Source organism: Lepidochelys kempii, chromosome 4 (assembly GCF_965140285.1).
Source record: "Lepidochelys kempii isolate rLepKem1 chromosome 4, rLepKem1.hap1, whole genome shotgun sequence".
Lineage (NCBI taxonomy): Eukaryota > Metazoa > Chordata > Testudines > Cheloniidae > Lepidochelys > Lepidochelys kempii.
The window spans coordinates 51,625,722-51,642,385 of record NC_136383.1 but is presented as its reverse complement, the minus strand read 5'-3'; the positions used below and the strand labels follow the sequence as shown (position 1 = coordinate 51,642,385).

General features: G+C 40.1%; 1 long non-coding RNA gene across 1 annotated transcript in view; it reads left to right on the top strand.

Moving 5' to 3' along the window:
- LOC140910417 (uncharacterized) overlaps positions 1-16,664 on the top strand; it is a 28,855-nt gene that overhangs the window by 966 nt on the left and 11,225 nt on the right. Inside the window, exon 2 of the long non-coding RNA XR_012158577.2 lies at positions 686-1,614. This is a non-coding gene — a long non-coding RNA (uncharacterized LOC140910417). The remainder of the gene's footprint in view (positions 1-685; positions 1,615-16,664) is intronic.

Sequence of the window (16,664 nt, the reverse complement as noted above, 5' to 3'; positions counted from 1 at the left end):
TCCCTGTCAAAGCTCAATCATCATCCCTCCTCCCTCTTGCTTACTGTATTTTTCACTCCATGCATCTGATGAAGTGGGTTTTAGCCACGAAAGCTTATGCCCAAATAAATTTGTTTGCCTCTAAGGTGCCATAAGGAGTCCTTGTTGTTTTTACTGATACAGACTATCACCGCTACCCCTCTGAAACCTCAATAGCTTTGTATCACAGCCATCATCCTTCCAGCTAAGGAAAACTGGACAAGACTCCCACTGGAGCGATCAATACTGCTCTTTAACTGATTAGATGGGTTTCTGTTGAGTAATGCCCTCCTGTGTCAGCCTAGCAGCATTGACTCTGCTGCAACTCTAAGCCATGCTGTCTGGGGACCAAGAGACCGAGACCAGAAATGAATGACAATGGGGGTCACCTTGGATAAGCTAAGGGATACATATAATATTGTGTCTAGTATTTTTGTCATATTGTTAGATTAATTGTAAACCCTGCAGTATACATGGGTTGTTCCTTTCTTCTCTGCTCAAATACTATGTTGCCCTGCATCTTTTGTAGTCATGTGGAAAAGTAGGTGGAAAATGGCTACCAAAGAAGAATGTTGGTGTTTTTATACCCAGTCTCAATGGGTATAAATTGTTTTGTAAGGTGCAGAACAACAGAGACTCAAGCAATCTTTCTTTCTTTTTAATTCAGGTTTCTGTGGCTGGATAACTGGACTGAGCAGGAGCACTGGGGAGTGAGAGCGATATGCTGGGTATTGGTGCAGTGAGGCAGCAAAAACCTGCTGATCAAGCCTTCTCTTCACATCCTGCCTCCTTGACTCCATAACCCCGTTCATCAGCTATCCTCCTTACTGCCTCATCTGCCTCCCTGGTTATGTCTACACTGCAAAACCAAAACAAAACCCCCCACAGCAGCAAGTCTCAGTCTCTGATCCATTGTCTCAGGTTTGTGCTATGGCACTCAAAATAGCAATGTAGACATTCCCTCCCACTCAGGTTGGAGCTCAGGCTCTGAGACCCACCCTCCTCACCAGATTTCATAGCCTGAGTGGGAGCTTCTACACGACTACGTTTAGCATTGTAGCACAGACCTCACAAGCCTGAGTCTGTAGACCTGGGTTCTATGACTCTGCCATGGTTTATTTTGTTTGCTTGTTTGTTTGCAGTGTCGGTGTACCCCCTGGCTTCTCTGCCTGCTAGCTCAGACGCTGTTGCTCATCCCAAAGTTACCTACAGTCTACACAAATCTGTAGTCTCTTCACTCTTAGTGTTGTAAATTATTGACATCAGAAATTAAAATCATGAAGCTGAAGTTACAGAAATAGTTATTTACACTAAGAGAAGGAGTTCTCTGCATGAATAATTTGAGTCTCTCCTTTTGTGTCTTTGATAAACACTTGAGTATTAGCCGGTTGAGAGGTACGCCTAGTTGTTTTTATGTCTCCCTCAAGTCTTCCAGAGATTTGCTAAGATACACTAGCAGTAAAGTGTCTTTCCATTCTGTCAAATGTAGGAAGTCGGTCAGAGAAAGAAGCGGCTCCTAAGAGGAGATAGGTTGTGATGAAACACAGGTTGATGGTGTCAAGATTGGATAATGAGACATTATCGGTGCATCTCACTGTAAGTTCTCGCAGTCATTTTGAAAATATAATAAAGCTTGTTAGCTATGACATTCAAATAACTATGGACCTAAATTGTTGTAATTTATTTTTAATTAAGTACATAGCACTTGCCTTTTTCTCTAAAATACCCTGGCTGTTTCTATCTAATTAAGCCCCTGTTACCTTCCTACCTATTCCTATAATTACCTTCATTATTGCAATGCCTCTGTACAGCATTCAATATGTCTGGCTCCTGGGGCATTGTATTATAAAATGGGTGCAGTGTATATGTTTCTAACTGACTTTTGAAAGTGCATGTATCAAACTTAATTTCCTTTTAAGTCATAGCCTTGCAGCAAGTGACCTTAAAAACTATGTCAATATTTGTTTGATGTAAAATCATTTTGTCCAAAGACACTTATCCCTGCTGATTTAATGATACAAAGAAAAAGGGACTAAAGAAAGGAACCTAAGGCAAACATTTACTGGTGTATAGTAAAGCATCATGTTCAGATAGCATATTCTGAAATGTACCCTGTTACATTAGAGGAGGGAAGGATTGTATGCTTTTTTTTTTCCTTTATAACTGATGCTTCGAATTATTATTCAAAACATGCACTGCAACTCAACAGGAAATCTCTAACTGGTCATTGGTCCTGCTTTGAGCAGGGGGTTGGAGTAGATGACCTTCTGGGGTCCCTTCCAACCCTGATATTCTATGATTCTATGATTTCAAAGGATCATGTGTTTGTGAAGATACACCAGGAGAAAAAATTGTTGCTAAGAGAGTAGGATTCAGCAAAGCACGTAAGCACATGTTTAGTGGTCCCTTGTGGCCTTAATCTCTTAATCTTGTTTGTGAATCTTAAATTGCAGAATTTCTCATTTCTTCCATTATTTCCATGAAGAACAGTGAAACCATCCATTCTGTGTAATGTAAGCCAAACAGTGTAGCTGTTATCTGAGATTTATTACTGAGTCTCATCTTGGATATCTGATTCAGCCAGGGCTTAAAGAACAACTCATGCTTTTGAAGACTTAAAATGTGGAAATGGATATCTTGGTGGTCTTAGATTCATAGATATTAAGGTCAGAAGGGACCATTATGATCATCTAGTCTGACCTCCTGCACAACACAGGCCACAGAATCTCACCCACCCACTCCTGCGAAAAACCTCTCACCTATGTCTGAGGTATTGAAGTCCTCAAATCATGGTTTAAAGACTTCAAGGAGCAGAGAATCCTCCAGCAAGTGACCCGTGCCCCATGCTACAGAGGAAGGCGAAAAACCTCCAGGGCTCTTCCAATCTGACCTGGAGAAAAATTCCTTCCCAACCACAAATATGACGATCAGTTAAACCCTGAGCATATGGGCAAGATTCACCAGCCAGATACCCAGGAAAGAATTCTCTGTAGTAACTCAGATCCCACCCATCTAACATCCCATCACAGGCCATTGGGCCTATTTACCATGAATAGTTAAAGATCAATTAATTGCCAAAATCATGTTATCCCATCATACCATCTCCTCCATAAACTTTATCGAGTTTAATCCTAAAGCCAGATAGGTCTTTTGCCCCCACTGCTTCCCTTGGAAGGCTATTCCAAAACTTCACTCCTCTGATGGTTAGAAACCTTTGTCTAATTTCAAGTCTAAACTTCCCAATGACCAGTTTATATCCATTTGTTCTTATGTCCACATTGGTACTGAGCTTAAATAATTCCTCTCCCTCTCCGGTATTTATCCCTCTGATATATTTATAGAGAGCAATCATTTCTCCTCTCAACCTTCTTTTAGTTAGGCTAAACAAGCCAAGCTCCTTGAGTCTCCTTTCATAAGACAGGTTTTCCATTCCTCGGATCATCCTAGTAGCCCTTCTCTGTACCTGTTCCAGTTTGAATTCATCCTTCTTAAACATGGGAGACCAGAACTGCACAGAGTATTCCAGGTGAGGTCTCACCAGTGCCTTGTATAACGGTACTAAAACCTCCTTATCTCTACTGGAAATACCTCGCCTGATGCATCCCAAGACCGCATTACCTTTTTTCACGGCCATATCACATTGGCGGCTCATAGTCATCCTATGATCAACCAATACTCCAAGGGCCTTCTCCTCCTCCGTTACTTCTAATTGATGCATCCCCAGCTTCTAACTAAAATTCTTTTTATTAATCCCTAAATGCATAACCTTACACTTCTCACTATTAAATTTCATCCTATTACTATTACTCCAGTTTACAAGGTCATCCAAATCTTCCTGTATGATATCCTAGTCTCTCTCTAAATTGGCAATACTTCCCAGCTTTGTATCATCCGCAAACTTTATTAGCACACTCCCACTTTTTGTGCCCAGGTCAGTAATAAAAAGATTGGTCCCAAAACTGATCCCTGAGGAACTCCACTGGTAACCTCCCTCCAGCCTGACAGTTCACCTTTCAGTAGGACCCACTGTAGTCTCCCTGTTAACCAATTCCTTATTCACCTTTCAATGTTCATATTGATCCCCATCTTTTCCAATGTAACTAATAATTCCCCATGTGGCACGGTATCAAACGCCTTACTGAAATCTGGGTAAATTAGATCCACTGCATTTCCTTTGTCTAAAAAATCTGTTACTTTCTCAAAGAAGGAGATCAGGTTGGTTTGCCATAGTCTACCTTTTGTAAAACCATGTTGTATTTTGTCCCATTTACCATTGACCTCAATGTCCTTAACTACTTTCTCCTTCAAAAATTTTTCCAAGACCTTGCATACTACAGATGTCAAACTAACAGGCCTGTAGTTACCCAGATCATGTTTTTTCCTTTCTTAAAAATAGGAACTATGTTAGCAATTCTCCAATCATACGGTACAACCCCTGAGTTTACAGATTCATTAAAAATTCTTGCTAATGGGCTTGCAATTTCATGTGCCAATTCCTTTAATATTCTTGGATGAAGATTATTTGCCCCCCCCCCCCATTTAGTCCCATTAAGCTGTTTGAGTTTCGCTTCTGCCTCAGATATGGTAATATCTACCTCCATATCCTCATTCCCATTTGTCATGCTACCATTATCCCTTAGATCCTCTTTAGCCTTATTAAAGACTGAGGCAAAGTATTTGTTTAGATATTGGGCCATGCCTAGATTATCCTTGATCTCCACTCCATCCTCAGTGTCTTGCATGTCAGGGCTTTCCAGTGATGGCTCTGTTATGTTCTAATCTAGCAATGTATATTCTTCCAGGTCATCTGTCTTTCTCAAGTTTCAGAGGAACAGCCGTGTTAGTCTGTATTCGCAAAAAGAAAAGGAGTACTTGTGGCACCTTAGAGACTAACCAATTTATTTGAGCATGAGCTTTCGTGAGCTGTAGCTCACGAAAGCTCATGCTCAAATAAATTGGTTAGTCTCTAAGGTGCCACAAGTACTCCTTTTCTTTTTGTCTTTCTCAAGGCTCCCATCTTTGCCTGAGGAGCTTACCAAAGCATAGTAGCAATGCAGTCTGCAAAATAAGTCCTTGATCCTGCCGTGACGCACATATGTGCTTAACTTTACACGCTGTCATGGGGTTCAATGGGACTACTCACACTGCATGTTAAGAACATGTGTAAGTCATTGTAGGGTCAGGGCTTAAGATGTTAACAGCATGATTCAATGTTTTACCCCTTGACTTCAAAACATGCAGTGTAATAGTGGAAGAACTTTTCTTTCTGACTACTTGTCCATGTGGAAAAAATACACCATACATGAATGCAATATAAGCAGTACATATGTTATACAACAGGCTTCCATGACTTCTATATAAACTATTTTTAAGGATGCTCCTGAGATTAGGGCACTAGCCAAGAATTTAGGAGATCAAGGCTAATTTCCCAGATCTGCCACAGACTTCCTGTGTGACCTTGAGCAAGTCATTTAAACTCTCTGTGCCTCTGTTCACCATCTGTAAAATGGGAATAATAATACTTCCCTACCTCATAGAGATGTTGTGGGGATAAATATGTTAAAGACTGTGAAGTGCTTTGAGATCTACTGAGGAAAAGCACTATTATAAAGTTATGTATTAAAGTGGTTACCCATTTGGAATATATATGAGCTATACTTTCATATATGAAATATATATTTCCTTTAGTAGAGGCAAGGCAATCAGTTTGAGTGGGAAGTTTATTTAATATGTGATTTATACTTTTCTGATACAATAAATACTTGTGCAATTTGATTGGTTAACGTATATATAATGCAATTGTGATAATGTGGATCAGTTTTAGCCAAACGAAACTCTAATTTTAATACCACCAGTATCACACTCATCTAATTTGCACTAAAATTGAAAACTGTTCAGTATGCATTTGCATAAGTCTTCTAAAACAGAATGCTTTTGAGCAAGGTAAAGCCATAATTAGAGGGGGGAAATTACCATCTAGTTAAAAAGCAATGTGAAAAAGGTACTGTCATGCAGTTTTGTGTTCAGAAATATATGAACCAGCTAAAGTACTGAATATGCTACTGCAATTGTTTAAGAAAATAGATGGAAAATTAATATTCTTTCTTATCTCTCCCAATGTCAATGGGATTCTTTTCACTGGCTTCAATGGATGTTGGATCTACTTGATAGTAGAAGGCACAGCCTTGGAGATTTTTCCAATTATCTTCAAACACATAAAAACTTTTCAGAATCCCCCCTCCCTCACTGGTATTTCTAACTTGCAGGGAACAGTAAAATACAACTCTGCAGTTAAACTCCAATATTGGCTATAGATAAGAAACAGAATTACACGCAGAGATTATAATGAAATCGCACATCAATTTATCACATAGTTTTTTATATTTTGTATTAAGTAATACCTATATGACAAATAATATGTCTGAATGTGAGTAATTGAGTGTAAAATCATATGCTTATGGAAGTGTGACTGACAGAGCTAAGAACCACTTCATGAGTTTTTCAGCAATCCCAGTCATGGATATCAATCCTCAATAATTCTGGTTCATTTTGAGAAACTATTTGGTTATATTCCACTGCTGTTTCATTGGTATTCCCACAGCAGTTCTTATCCATTCTCATTTCTGTTTTCTTTGTTAAATTTCATTTGGACTGTGTGGTCATAGTAACAGTTCCATCACTTCTCAAGTACCCCGTGCACTCAATGTTATTGAAATGTCACCGTAAATAGTGCTTTATGCTGACAATATGCACTACACTCCTTATGTAGATTTATTGCAAAGTAATGAATCTGTATTGCTTTTTTAACCGGAGATGTGTGAATAAGTAATGTATCCTAATAAGTCTTGTGTTGTTACATATATATATTTTTGTAAATGTTCTAAGTTTTGTTTTTAAGAAGCTGAACAAAATACATATGGATGTAGAATAATCATGGGTCCAAGGGTTTGTTGAATTATTTATAATATTTATATAAACAATGATACAGAACTGTAGACTGTAGTAGAAAATAGGAACAACCAAAAAGCAAACACTTCACAAAAACCATATTTTGAACATGTATCCCATTTCACCCTCAACATAATCCTAATCAATTTACAATACATTTCTTGAACAACTGTGTTTTCTTTTTTGATAAGAAGGAAATTTTCTATATTACTGTATGTACATGTTGAATGTATTGCATTACAGGTGGGTTGAATTTACTGCTAGGTGTAATATGCCAGAAGGGGAGTCTGAAGAAGTCCTATAATCATAGAATTACTATAACACAGGCAGGGCAGTACCAGGTTTTACCCTTCTAACTTGTCTCAACATGTGCTTGGAGCAGAAGTGGCCAAACTACGGCTGGGGCCACATCCGGTCCTCCAGATGTTTTAATCTGGCCCTTGAGCTCACCCCGGGAAGTGGGGTCTGGGGCTTGCCTCACTCCAGCCAGGGAGCGGGGTTGGCGTCTTCATAGAATCATAGAATATCAGGGTTGGAAGGGACCTCAGGAGGTCTTGCTTCACTCCGCACGGTTCCTGGAAGCAGCGGCATGTCCCCCCTCCAGCTCCTACACATAGGGACAGCCAAGGAGCTCCGCCTGCTGCCCCCACCCCAAGCGCCATCCCCGCAGCTCCAATTGGCCAGGAACCGCAGCCAATGGGAGCTGCAGGGGAGGCACCTGCGGACAGGGTAGCAAGCAGAGCCTCCTGGTTGGGCCTCCATGTAGGAGCTGGCGGAGGGACATGCCGCTGTTTCTGGGAGCCGCTTGAGGTAAGCATCACCCGGAGCCTGCCACTCTGACTCCCTCCCATGTCCCAAACCCCTGCCTAGCCCTGATCCCCCTCTCGCCTTCCAAACCCCTCAGTCCCAGCCCGAAGCACCCTCCTGCACCCCCAAACCCTCATCCCTAGCCCCACCCCAGAGCCCACACCCCCAGCCGGAGCCTTCCCACACCCAGCCCTCAATTCTGTGAGCACTCATAGCCCACTATACAATTTCCATATCCAAATGTGGCCCTCTGGCCAAAACGTTTACCCACCCCTGGCTTGGAGGGATCACCTCTAAGAATCAGAGTAACTTGTTCTACACATGCATTCAATTTTTGGCTTCTTGGAAGAGATTACTAGTGTTGACTCCAATTGTAACAGTGGTTTTGGTTGTTTTGTTTTTACCTGGGTCTGGATCTGACTTTTTGTAATGTAGATACCTGTCTAAAAATAATGAGACTTCAGCATATATCACACAAGTCTCTGAGGAGCAGTTAGATGGTAATGACTTTTGGTCACTACTTGCTCCCTTTGGTCTAAAATAGCTTGAATTTGACCACCTGGGAATGTAGCAAAAGCCATTTGTTGAACAGGTCTTTTGAGGGAAGGATTAGGGTGTGTTCCTGGCTGTGATTCTTTTTTTGGTGTCAAGGGGAGGCTTTTCTGAAAATTTGTCCATTTTTATTGTTGCTGGCTAAGGTAAAATTTTATTTCCACTTGATTATTTAAAGGTGCTACCTGGTGAAATTACTTTGTGTGTGGTTAGTATTTTTGTTACTGGGTTTATTTCTATTGTAAAAGTCTAGTTATTGTCCCCGTACTCAGACCTTCATATGGCTGTTCTTTTTTTTCCAGTGTTATATGTAAATAAATATCCTGGAATGCTTTTAAAGCAGTGACCTGGAGAAGAAAGGCTTCACATCCCATTACCAATCCCCTGAGACATTTCTTCCCTTGACTGTCATTTACATTTGTTTAACATAAAACTTCCATATAAAAACCCCGGGTGGTAGCGATTCAGCACGCTATGGCTTTCAAATATGAAGATATGAAAGGAAATCTCATTTTCTTGGAGTTCATTTGTGACCTCAGGGGCCCTTTAACTTTTAAAGGCTGTAAAAAAAATGGTTTGAAAGGTGTCAACAGAGAGAATAAGGGGAATGAATATGTTTGTCATGATGGGATGGATCCTGCTCCATTTGAAGACATTGGGAAGTTTTGCCATTGGCTTCAACGGAGGCTGGGCCCTTCTGGAAGTCAGTGAGGATTTCTAAAGTATGCACTGATGAGGCAGTGTGCCATTGTGTATGTTAGTATGGATTTCTAGGCAGGAGCGTGTCAATGTGTGAGTTAGTGTGGATTTCTATGCATCAGTAAGCACGTCATTTTGTGAGTCACTGATGATTTCTATGCATGAAATGACTGTTTCTGTGCTTAAGTATGAACAAACAAAATCCAGAGCCTCCAGTCATTCCAAAATAGTCTACTCAAGGCTATCAAATAAATGGATTGTCAAAAAGATTATTTAGCTTGCTGAATTTATTAATGAAGTTGCAGAAACAAAAGGAAATTCAGCATTCCAGGTCCCTCCCTGGGTCTTTTCTGAACATTTAATGAAGAGCAAAGAGAAATACATGTTAACATATTCATGCTTAAGTATGTAAAATCAAGGGGTCAGCTGGCGGTGATTGTGCATCTTGAATGGTGAGAATGGTGCATCCTGCGTCATTTGCAGTGAATCACTTTGGTCTGACTTATCCTTAGATGGACTGAGAATTGGAAGCAATTGGTGATGGAGGTAACTTCATATGAGCATGTGAGTAACAGACTGCAAATATTTCATGAAGGAACTTAATAAATATGTGAGATGAAGTTTGAAAGTTCAGTTCTTGAGTAAATGTTAACATCTGTACTCTAAGTTACATCCCTGGCATACATTAATATAAAGAAATGCAGGCACTGAATCTTTAGAATACAAAGAACTAGACTCTTGGACCTTATAATAATCCAGTTAAGAACAGGCACAGAACTCAAAGCCAGCGTGTGAATATCTGATCCTTGCATGTATATATTAACTACATCTTAGATCTTTAGTCCAAGTATGTACTGTAGATAGTTTGCAACACTGAAGGAATGCTCTTGTACAAAGCAGGCTCCTCTCCAAAGTGTCTTGTTTAACCTCATCCCCAAAGCATCTTGTATGTCATGGAATAGTGGACTTTTCACATGATTAAAGAAAGTCTTGCAGAGTTTTCAAACAAAAGACTGGTAATCACAATACAGGGCATGAAAAGTAGGTGATGAGATAAAGTTGGGGAAAAACTGACAGAACCCACAGATCTCTCTCCACACCCCAGGAGATCCTAGAAGACAGAAATCATGAGGGGAATCATTATAATGGAATTACATTATTTTTATATATTATATTAATCTAATTTTGTATACTATAAAGCAAGAGCTTCTGCAAGAGGGCATTTCTTCAGTCAGGTATTTTCACTATAGCACTAGTACTGGCTAGTACAGGAGAGATTTTGTTAAATCCAAACAAATGCTAAGAGTCTGGCTGAGTTTATAAAATCCACTGTTGTAGAACTGCATCCAGTGAAGTGAGCTGTAGCTCACGAAAGCTCATGCTCAAATAAATTTGTTAGTCTCTAAGGTGCCACAAGTAATCCTTTTCTTTTTGCAAATACAGACTAACACGGCTGCTACTCTGAAAACTGCAGAGTTTGTAAACTATCTGAGGGCATGATCCAAAACCTGTTCAAGTCAATGATAGGCTATGGTGTCAGCACACCAGTGCCCTAACTGTTTTCAAGGTTGTTTTTTTTTTTGGCATCATGGCAAAGCAGAGTTTTAAGGAGGAATCTGAAGAAGAGCAATGAAGTACCTTTGCATGAACCTTTATATGAACTACTTCCCAAGCATGAAAGCGCTTGTTTGAAAATTTAACTAGTGGGTCATGGAGGTGGGCATCATGGGTGAAGGAGAGATAATAGGTCATGAAGGGATCTAGAAAATGAAGATACAATAGAAAAGAAGTAGCCAATGGAGGGTGTGCAAAGAGAGGTGGCTCAGAAGATGATCTTTGCAGCAGCATTCTGAATGGATAGGAGCAGGGCAAGTTTGCATTTGCCAAAGCCAGAGAAAAGTCTGTTGCAGCAATCAAGATCTGAGATGAGGAGAGCTTGGAACAAGAGTGTTAGCTGTGCAGATAGATAGGATAGGCATTACCTTAGAGATATTATTCGGAAAGAATCAGCAAGATTTAGACATAGCCTTGATGTGAGGACCTAGAAAAAGTATGAGTCATGAAAACGTTTTCAAAGCTTGCTTCCCTTTATCCTGGTGGAACAGCCTCATGTGATATCAATAGTGGGGGAGGGACAGAAGTATTTTCATATGATATTTTATTTTTGTAGCAAAGGTGAGAATGAGACGGAGGGACACTTTCAGTTGTAGCAGCCAGAGGATTTTTCTAGAGGAGGGCAGGAACTGTCATCTTTCCTTCTCTTTGAACTAATGATCTGTTTTTCTCAGTGTGACTACATGTTCCAGTCTTCCCTCCCTCATCCTTCCCAAAACCTCATTCTTAGGAATCTAAGAGCAGATGAGGGAACAAAATGACTTGAAAGGTTCAGAAAAACCTACGATATTAAAATGGGGTGGGGGGGGAGAATTATAAATATATTGAAGACTGGGATACAGGTTTTTAAAAGTCACCTTGATTTCATTTATTTCACAAGCTTTTAATAAACACTGAGGGTAAGATCCTGTTCTCAGCTACTCAACAGTTATACTAGTGTGAACAAGAGCAGACTCTAGCCCTAAATTTCTATTAACAAATAATAGTATGAGAGTTTTGTTACTGTGGAAGGATAGTGACCTCCTGTGGCCAGCTAGGTTAAATGCTGGGCTTTGTTTTAAGAGACCTGCTCCATATTTAAAGGAGTTAGTCTGAATTTTGGTTAGATTGAAATCTGTTTTCAGTGCTAATTAGAGTGGCCTAACCATCTTGGGGAGAAGCCATTTGATTACAATTTAAAATTTGCTAGCATTTGGCCTACTGATTCCTCTTGCCCAATACAAATTTAATTACAGCTTATTTCTGTAACCTAAGATCAATGGAAGATTTTCAATGAAACTGAAAGCAAACAAACATTTACAACACTTCGGAAGAATGTTCACATCAAACTAAACGTTTGCATCCCAAACACTGTAGCATTGTGGTAGTATAGGAGAACCAAACAAAGAATTTGACTCCTCTTTTTTCACTGTCCCCGGTGACGGAAATACAAACAGTAAACAATCAACATTGATGGTGAAAAGTAAATGAGATTTCTAAAAATATTTCATTATAAATAATCTTAGGTTGTGTTAACACTGGTAAGGATTTTAAAAATGATATTTTAACCTGATAACATTCCTTTAAGGTTCAAAACAGTTTTAGTCATAACCCTCCTGATTTTGATGCTTCTAACTTTCTAAAATATTCATATTTCTGGATGTTTGATCATCATCCAAATGTTAAAAAAATATCTTTTCAACTAGTTTTGATATTTATATATGTGTTTGGGTTGGGGAAAATGGCACTTTTGTATAGCAGGAAAATCATTGCCTTTGCCTCTACTGGATAACTCAGTAATGGCAACACTTCGAAACTTGACACATTAATAGTCCTGAGTAGGTGTGTGTGCACTTGAAAATGCTTGTACTCATTTTTCTGCATGGTGGTAGCCACAGTGTAAACAGTAATGTAAAATGAGCTACATTGGTGCTGGAAAGTGGGTATACAAATTTCTAGTTTAAACATAGCAGATCTCCACTTCCTAGTTACTTTGAAAAAACGCATGGTTAGAAATGTACAAAATTCATTGCCACAGGATGTCATTGAGGCAAAGAAATCAACAAGATTCAAAGAGGGATTGGATGTTTTATATGAATAACATGAATACGCATACTTATAACAGTTAATGCTAACAGAGTATTGGAAGGGATATGAAACCTCATGCTTCAAGGTTGAAGGCAATCCCTAATTGGAAGGGATTGTGAGGAGACCTCCCTACATCTGTCCCATATTTCCTGCACTTTCCTCTGAAGCATCTTATGTTCACTACGGTCAGAGACAAAATGCTGGCTTAGATGGACCTCAGGTCTGATCAAATATGCTAATTCCTGTGACTGTGTGAAAAGGTGGAGCAAGTACTGCAGAAAAATTCACCACATCAAAGCATTCCTATTTCTACCCAAACCACCTCCGAAATGTATCATCAGTGCATAATCACCCTGGTGTTGTAGAAACATTGCTACCATTGGTGGGATTGCATCAGTTTAAAGCAACTCTCTGCTGCTTCTGCAGTTGCCCTGATATAGTATACCCCTGATTCGTGTTCACATTGGTGGAACACTATGGGCATTGAACGTAAGGCACTATTTTTCTCCCCAATTCCACAACAGGCCTGATAGTGGTTGAGTCTTAAACATAAATTGGAGCACCACTACATATGCGAGCAGCCCAAAGGCTGCTCTAATTTACACCAATAGTCCCAAGGGGCTGTTCCAGAGCCAGGGATCAACTCTTGGAGTAGCAGCTGCTCCAGTGATTTGATGCCATCCAAAGACTCCCTTATGCTGAGGCAGTCCTTCAGTCATTGGATACCATGTATCAGAGAACTTTAATATATTTACAAAAGAGGAGAAAAGGTTGGGTTTTTTTGCATCTGCTATAAAATTGAGAGCGAAAGTTTGATAAAGTGTTAAAGAGGGTTACATGACTCTGTCCAAGGACTGGCACCCTCATGTGGAAGATGTTGCAGCAAAATCTGCCAAGCCCTGGCCACCTGAAAGAGAAAAATACAAGCAGGAACTTTAGAATAAAATGGTAGAAAACTCAGGAATATACTAAATAGGTAAAAGCTACCCTACCCCCCAAATAAATCTTAAGGGCTCGATTCGCTGGTCTTACACTAGAGAAAGAACAGGGATAGCAGAGTTCTGCTCTAGCATGTCTGTCCCTTCCTCCTCTTGCCCTCATCCTGCCCGAGGAACACACCCCGCCCTTCCCCTGATGTGGATATTGCAGGATGGGGGAGAGAGGGGACAAAGATGCAGGTGATAGTAGAGTGACCTCCACAACCTTTATGCTGGCAGAAATTCCCCTGAGCAGGGACAATTCTCCACTGACCTTCTCTGCCCACTTTAGTGACCATTAGCAGACGATAGACTCTAGCCCAGGATCTCAAACTTATCATCTAGTGGGGCTTGATCACCCCATCCCCTTAGATGAGCAGTCATGGCCCTGTGGGAATCATTGCCATGAGTGAGGCACATGAACTGACTGGACTGAGGGATTTGTACACACCCTACAGAATAATTTACTGTATTACTGCTGTTACACTTACTGAGCTGCAAATCACAACAATGAAAATGTCTCTATCGCTTTCCAATGAGCTTTCCTGTCAGATCCTCAGTGTAATGTAATGTCTGGGAAATTACAGTATAGAAGCCTATTTTGGGGAAGACCATGGAAATTAGATCTGTATCTCTCCTCAGGAAGCTGAATTCCCTATCACGTCTTACTGAAATTCTCTTAATATTCATTTCTGGTTCCCTGATTAGTTTAAAAACCCCATGACCTAAGAAATGTGTTGTAATTTATGCAAGTCAGACCTTTAAATCAGCCATCTCACAACCCTTACAATGTGTGTGACGTTCCCGCTCAGGAAAATCTCACTCAAGCTGAGATTGGTGGGGTTGAAGCAAATGTACAGCAAAACCAAAGAAATGTGGTCTACTGGAAACCAGAAAAAGCTTAGCTGGATCACGAGTTATTTTTATGCACCATGTAGCAACATGAACTGAAACTTAAAGGCCAAATGCTGCCATCCATTATACATGCACAAGTCTGCAGTGGGGTGTCCACACCACACAGGACTGGAAGAGGTAAGGTGGCCAGGTAAGCCTATTAGCTCCACAGACTGCACCTGGAGGGAGAGCCAGGGAGCAGGGAATTGATTGCAAGCCGGTGCAGCTGGGCAGGAACAGGTGAGGCCTATAAAGCCTGGAATCTGGCAACAGACAAGTACAGCAGTCACTTTTGGAGCTAGTACTCTCAGGGAAAGGGGGAGAAATAGGACTGGTAGAAAACAGTCCAGGAAAGGAGTAGTGAGGGCTGGGAGAGTAAAGTCTGGAACTGCTTGATTGAGGGGTTCTGGACCAAGGGAGATTTAGGTTAGACATTAGGGCACTGGAGTAGAGGTTGGGCCCAGGTTCCCCTACCAGCCGCTGAAGGAGTGACACTTGGGAAGGCTGCCTAGGACTGTTGAAGGAAAGACTTTGCTATACCTCAGAATCATAAAACTGTAGGATTGGAAAGGTCCTCTAGTCCAGTCCAGTCCCGTCTCCTGCACTGAGGTAGGACTAAGTATTGTCTAGACTATCCCTCACAGGTGTTTATCTATCCCGGAGGTAACTAATTATTTTTTTGTCAAGGTCCAAATTTCTTGGTCAAGGTACAGTTAAGGTTCAGATTCCAAAGGAAAAAAACAAATTACAATAATGATAATAAAGGGTAAATAAAAAGATTTCAGGATCCGTTCAAAAGTGTCTGGATTTGGCCTATGGTCCACCTATTGATTACCCCACCTCTTCTTAAAAATCTCCAGTGATGGAAATTCCACAACCTTCCTAGGTAATTTGTTCCAGTGCTTAACCACACTGACAGTTAGGAGTTTACCTAATGTCTAACCTAAATCTCCCTTCGTGCAATTTAGGCCAGTTACCACTTGCTATACAATGGTGCAGCTACAGTTGTGCTGCTGTACCATTTTAAGTGTAGACAAGTCCTAAGTAATTCTTAACTTGTTCTTTCCCTATTTTAGCCTCAGATCCTATCCCGTTAATACTGATGTTTATTATGTTAGTTATCTGATCACTGCTAACCTGTTTGGTGAAAACTGTAAGTCATTGCTGCATTGTTGTCTTTCCTTCCTCATTGAGTAATGGGCCTACCCAGTCCTTGTTCTTCCTCTTGCTTGTAATGTATTGGGAAAATATTTTCTTGTCACCCTTTATTTCCCTAGCTAGTTTAATCTCGTTTTGTGCCTTGGCCTTCTAATTTTGTCTCTGCATGCTTGTGTGGTGTTTGTTTGTATATTGATCCTTTGTAATATGATCTCATTTCCACTTTTGTGTGTGTATGTGTGTGTGTGTGTGTATATATATATATATATATATATAAAATATGTACGTAAAATTGAGGAAGGAACAGACTGGAAGTTCACCAGCAGTCTGCATATCCCGTGGGTACTGGTAGTTTACAAAAGCTCTTCTTCACTATATACCAATGGCAGATGCCATGTAAATATTAAATCACGGCAATTCTGTCTTTGAGGAAACAAGAGCACTGTCTTGCTAAGAAAGGTTAATAAAATCAAAATAAAGTTCAATATATTGCTTGAATCTCCTTTTGCAATTTTTATATTAAAATGTCACCTGACGCATAAGTTTAGGGTTGTATTTGAACCTTTCACATAGCCACAGTTAGGAGTTTCTCTTGGCCAGGGCTGTGACTTTTCTGAAATTTTATTCTGGCTGAAGATTTCTTTTTAGTATCAGAACATTATTGAGAATATTAAATTGAACTAAGTAAATGAAACCAGAACTTAATAGAGACTGTGAACTAAAGGTTAACTGTAAGTAATTCATAAGATGTTATCAAGGAATCAACACACTATTTAAGTCTAGGGCAGGATGCTGTATTAAAGTCTATGGAAAGTAATATAGATATTAATATTTGAATATAAAGGTGAATGGAGAATTAAAGTCACTTGGATTTAGAGAAGATTTACTGCACAGTTAACTCTGTTAATGGAAAAAGGAGTTTATATATAT